Source organism: Schistocerca serialis, chromosome 9, assembly GCF_023864345.2.
Source record: "Schistocerca serialis cubense isolate TAMUIC-IGC-003099 chromosome 9, iqSchSeri2.2, whole genome shotgun sequence".
NCBI classification, from domain to species: domain Eukaryota; kingdom Metazoa; phylum Arthropoda; class Insecta; order Orthoptera; family Acrididae; genus Schistocerca; species Schistocerca serialis.
Window position 1 is genome coordinate 58,502,372 of NC_064646.1, and position 5,610 is coordinate 58,507,981.

Genomic DNA, 5,610 nt, shown 5'->3' on the forward strand with positions numbered 1-5,610 from the left:
GATGTACGACAAGATAGTATTCTGATAGATTAACTTATTAGCATTTTTTTACTGATTTTTCTTTTTGTGTGTTTCCAGCCATTTCCACCCCTTCAGTCAAAACATTACTAGCCACCAACATAAATACAGATGATATTTAAGCTGAGCCATAAAATACGTCGCAGTCCTTCTGTGGGGAATGCGTGACGGCAAGAGAACGATGCTGCTACTACACTCTAGAATAAAAGTAGCGGTCTCGACTGAAAAGGCACCTCTTTTGGCAGCAACACTTGCTTGAGTGGTTGTTGTGGTGAGATTCTTGGTGGTGGTGGTGGTGGTGGTGGTGTTCGTGGTGGGATGTATGGGCCGCGCAACAGCGAAGTCATCAATGCTCTTAATCAACTAATTGGATACGAATGTGTTTTTGTTTTGCGAAAAGTACTCATCAAAAGGTAAAATACAAAATGTAATCCTCAGGCACCATGAGACACACAATTTCACTTACGCTCACACACAACACCAAATGACGTATGTCTCAAGGCAGTTTGTGTTTAAAATGCACAGACTATAACCAAAAAAAATTTAAAATAGTGTAGTAGGGAAAATAATAGATCAAACAACAACTCTGAAAACAAATTAAAATCTTCTTCCTAAAATACTACTGAGAAGATCTGACATCACACAGAATCTCAAAACATTGACCACAATTGATAATCCTCTCCTCAAATAGGTTTCAGGTCAACTGGTATGTTGATGCCAGTCCTCATGGTTTGGTATAAAACGCATTCTGTTCAAATGTGTTGTGCAGATACCTGTACAACATTTCACTGCATTGTCTTTACCCTGGGTGAAGGTTGTACTTTAGTCTTGCGGTGCATTTGCCTCACATTGTTTAAAATCAGGATAATAAAGCAAGATTATTAGTGGTGCTTGTTTGTTGTTTACATAAGGTCGCCTCAAAAATACATAAGACGCCGTGGCGTACAACCCCAGCAAACGAAAGACATATCCATCGGCGTTGTGAATTTGGGAATCTGAGTTGTTAGTGAAAATTCAGTTTAATGCCAGCTAAAATAAACGACAAGTAGATCTCAGGATTCACCAACAGAAACGCAAGTGGTCACCACTGACCTAGTCTTTGGACAGTAATGAGAGAACTATTCAATTTTTATAAGAATACTTTTTTTCTTACTGCTAAAATTTCAGTACTTTGAAACATATCAGTACCACTCGTCCCTTGTCACTGTAACAGGGAACTTAATAGCTAATTCTCGTAACCCATTGCGCTCAAATAGTTCCATGACGTCAAGGTTTTCTTCTCGCGGCTGCGACGTATCGGTCGTTCGCAACGTCCATCGCGTCCGTTACCTGCTACAGCCTTGACTCTATAATGGGTTCATTCAATCTTTGTTTACATCCACTATGCACGTTTATAGTCGAACACTTGTGTGATGTGTGCAGGCAACCTGTGGATAGTGCCTTTCACGCAACAAGTACTGCTCCTGCACATAAGCAGAATTTTTTTTCCTTAGGTAATCAGCCGTATAAGTGATTTCCTCCCTTGCACCAATCTCTTCGTCTCATAGTAACACTTGCATCCTACTTCCGCAATTCTTTTTTTTTTTTTTTTTTTGTCTTCTGACTAGTTTGATGCGGCCCGCCACGAATTTCTCTCCTGTGCCAACCTTTTCAGCTCAGAGTAGCACTTGCATGCTACGTCCTCTATTATTTGCTGGATATATTCCAATCTCTGTCTTCCTCTACAGCTTTCGCCCTCTACAGCTCCCTCTGGAACCATGGAAGTCATTCCCTCATGTCTTAACGTATGTCCTATCATCCTGTCCCTTCTCCTTAAAAGTGTTTCCCACATATTCCTTTCCTCTCCGATTCTGCACAGAACCTCCTCATTCCTTAACTTATCAGTCCACCTAATTTTTAACATTCGTCTGTAGCACCACATCTGTAATGCTTCGATTCTCTTCTGTTCCGGTTTTCCCACAGTCCATGTTTCACTATCATACAATGCCGTACTCCAGGCGTACTTTCTCAATTATTCGTACTATATATTTCAATTTTTGTCTTGCGCTGCCCATTTTACCCTCTGCGGCGCCATTTGGTACCATAGAAGTGTCTTAACACTTACCCTATCGTCCTATTCCTTCCTGAAGTTCTCCGTGTTTTCCATTCCTCTCCGATTCTTTGAAGACCCTCCTTATTTCTTAGCGGTCCATTAAATTTTCATTATCCTTCTGTAATAACACATGCAAAAGGCATCGTTCTGTTCTTATGTTGTTTACCCACAGTCCGTGGCATACTTTCTAACACAACGAGATGGTCGACCTAAATTTTACATAGTGTAAATAATCGCGTTATCAGGTGATGACGCAATCTCGTTGTGTTAACTGAATGTACTTGAGTGTCTTAGTCAAGAGAGATTAATTCCACGTGTGGGATTATGAGATAAAAAGATTTATTTTTTCTCCGAACCAATTCATTAATCTATATTAGTTGTTCGGTATACCCATCTAATCTTCAGCGTTCTACTGTAGTACCACATTTCTAAACCTTGCGTTCTCAGTGTATCTGAACTTCGTGATTTAAATGAGGAGTGTACAGCAGTTACTAATTTTTTTATGCTGAGCACAACGAGTTACGAGAATTTATCCTCATTTTTAAGCGCATTTGTACATTTGTTTAGATGGATATGGTTGGTGATGTTTGCTTGTGTGATTTTCTGCCTCTCTTGCGTGTTTTTGAAGTTATATTGAATTCGAAAAATCCTACAAAATGAATCATTGACTATTTTTAAACGCTAGTGTTCACAATTGTACTTTAGTTTGGCTACTTACAGGTATTGTGTCTCCTCCATTATACAGTATACTCATGCAAATCACCACTCATACTGTTTGTTTACAAAACATGCTACAAAGATATTACGACACTATGCTCTACAAAAAGTTGGTATAAATTCAGAGTTGTTACGATGTTATTGGGTTAAATTATATATATACATAATGTTGTAAATTATAAAACGTATTTTCACCAATACTGATTACTAAGTAAGGGATCACTTTTTTCTAATGACGAAATTTACATATTTATGAAAGTTGTTACAGTTATCATATGCCGGAGAAACAGCTGAAGAAATTAACTCATCCACTATTTAGTCTGTCGTTGAGGATTTTTTTCTCCTTGCGGTTTTCGATGTACAAAAATTTCGACCTCCTCCATTAAATCCATTTATGAGATTTCTGGAAGAGGTGGAGTGTCTTTAAGATCTTCTTCTGTTGTCTCGAATGGGTGTCCAGTGCTTTTTATGTGTATCGCTATTACTGATTTTGTAACCTGTTTATGTTCATTGTGTCTAAATTTGAAAAATTCTGCCACTTTGTCCAATGTAGTAGCGTGAGGAAGTTTTTCATGTTATTTTGTATATTCCTGAGCCTGAGAAGTTTTTATTGTTTAAGGTGTGGACTTGTTTCTGTTGTAGTTTGTTGTTCGTGGAGAAAGTTACTTTCACTATAGTGACCTAAATAGGTTTGCTATTTTTTGAGAAATGTTATCTACGTAAGGTAAGGTAACGATACAATTGATTGTATTGTTAGTTCCTTCTACACACCCAGGAATTTCTTTTTTGTTATTCGTCTCTGCATACTGTCTATCATTGAGCTGGGGAAGTCGTTATCCACTGCAGTTTGCTTAATGATGTCTAATTCTTTCTCCCTGTCCGCTTTGTTTATTGGGATTTTGTTTGCTCTGCGTATCATCGTTTTGTGTGTAGCTTTCTTGTTTTCGTCTGGGTGACACGATATGGCACGGATTGTATTGCTGGAGGTTGTCTTTTTTCTATGTATCTTGAACTTGCGCCTGCTTTTATATTTATTTATTTGTTTTCTATGCACAAATATAGAAAATTACTGCTATAGTTTTTTGGTATTCATCGGTGAAATTTATTTTCTTGTGCACATTAGTAAACAAATTTGAGATGTTATTGGTGTCTTTGGTGTCACATTTGAGTAAAATTAAGGTATCATCTACAAATCTTTTGTAGTATATTGTATTTTTAAGCAATATTCCTCGCTGCTTAATATTTCTGTTCTACGTAGTTTATGAAAATGTCTGCTATTGGGCCAGATACGGATGAACTATTTGTGGTCTACGTTTCACTTCGGTATACGACCTAACTCAATACAGATACTTTCAGGAAAGACTTCCTAACACATAAAGCCTTTCTTTCTATTCCATGTCATGTTACTATCGTCTCTACCCTCTCTGCCATCGTCCTTTATTTTATTGCCCAAGTAATAGAACTCGTAAATTAGTTTCCCTGGTTTATTTCCTAATCTAATTCCCCTAGAATCATGTGATTTAAATCGGATAGATTCCATTACTATTCTTTTACTTTCGTTGGTGTTCCTGTAAAAACCTGTTTTCAAGAAAAACACCATTCCGTTCAACTCAGCTTCTAAGTTTTTTGTCACCTGCAAAGAATTACAACGTCTTCGGCACACCTCTAAGTTTTCGCCTCCCTGAAAAGTAATTCTGTATCCGAATTTCTCGTTAATTTCCTCTACTTCTTGCTCAATGTACAGAAAAATTAAAGTTACTATCCACCACAAAATTAACGACGCTGAACTCATGCATTCGTTCTCTATCTTCAATATATACTTATATGGATATGGTGTCTGTTTTTTCGGACATGTCCGACAGAAAAGACACCATTGATGACCTGCAGGCGTCTAGAACGGAACTAGAATTATATTAATACCGTCAGCTGCTCATGGGAATTGATACATATCAACGGGAACAGGTGAAAATGTGTGACCCGACCGGGAGTCGAATCCGGTATCTCGTGCTTACATGGCACATGCTCTATCCATCTGAGCCACGGAGTGCACAGAGAATAGTGGGATTTCAGGGACTATTCCACGCACGCCTCCCGCGACGCTCATATTCTCACCTTGTATGTCTACACACTACATTCGTAGTGTCCTACCCCACCACACTCATTACCCGTGGAAGACATTCTTATCAAGTCCCGTAAGAGTTTGGGGAATATGTGTGCATCCGCACAAAATAAGAAGGTCATGGCCGGTATTGCCAGAACTATATACTTATATGGATAAGGTGTCTGTTCTTCTGTGCGGATGCACACATATTCCCCAAACTGTTACGGGAATTGGTAAGAATGTCTTCCACGAGTAATGAGTGTGTTGCGGCGGGACACTACGAATATAGTGTGTGGACACACAAGGTGAGACTCACAGTCTCGCGGGAGGCGTGCGCGGAATAGTCCCTGCAATCGCACCATCCTCTGTGCCCTCGGTGGCTCAGATGGATAGAGCGTCTGCCATGTAAGCAGGAGATCCCGGGTTTGAGTCCCGGTCGGGGCACACAATTTACCTGTCCCCGTTGATATATATCAACGCCCGTGAGCAGCTGACGGTATTAATATAATTCTAATTTCTTTTTTCTGTCTTTACTGCCACACGGGGTAGCCGCATGGTCTGAGGCGGCTTATCACGGTCCGTGCGGCTTCCCCCGTCGGAGGTTCGAGTCCTCCCTTGGGGCATGGGCTGAGGGACCGATGACCTGAGTAGTTTGGGCCCATAAGACCTTACCACAAATTTA

The 5,610-nt window shown here is 39.7% G+C and overlaps 1 non-coding gene across 1 annotated transcript; it reads left to right on the forward strand.

Annotated features, from left to right (window-relative positions):
* The first annotated feature begins 5,297 nt into the window (after positions 1-5,297).
* On the forward strand, positions 5,298-5,372 carry Trnat-ugu (transfer RNA threonine (anticodon UGU)). The gene has a single exon. It is a non-coding gene; the product is annotated as a tRNA-Thr (tRNA).
* The last annotated feature ends 238 nt before the right edge of the window (positions 5,373-5,610 follow it).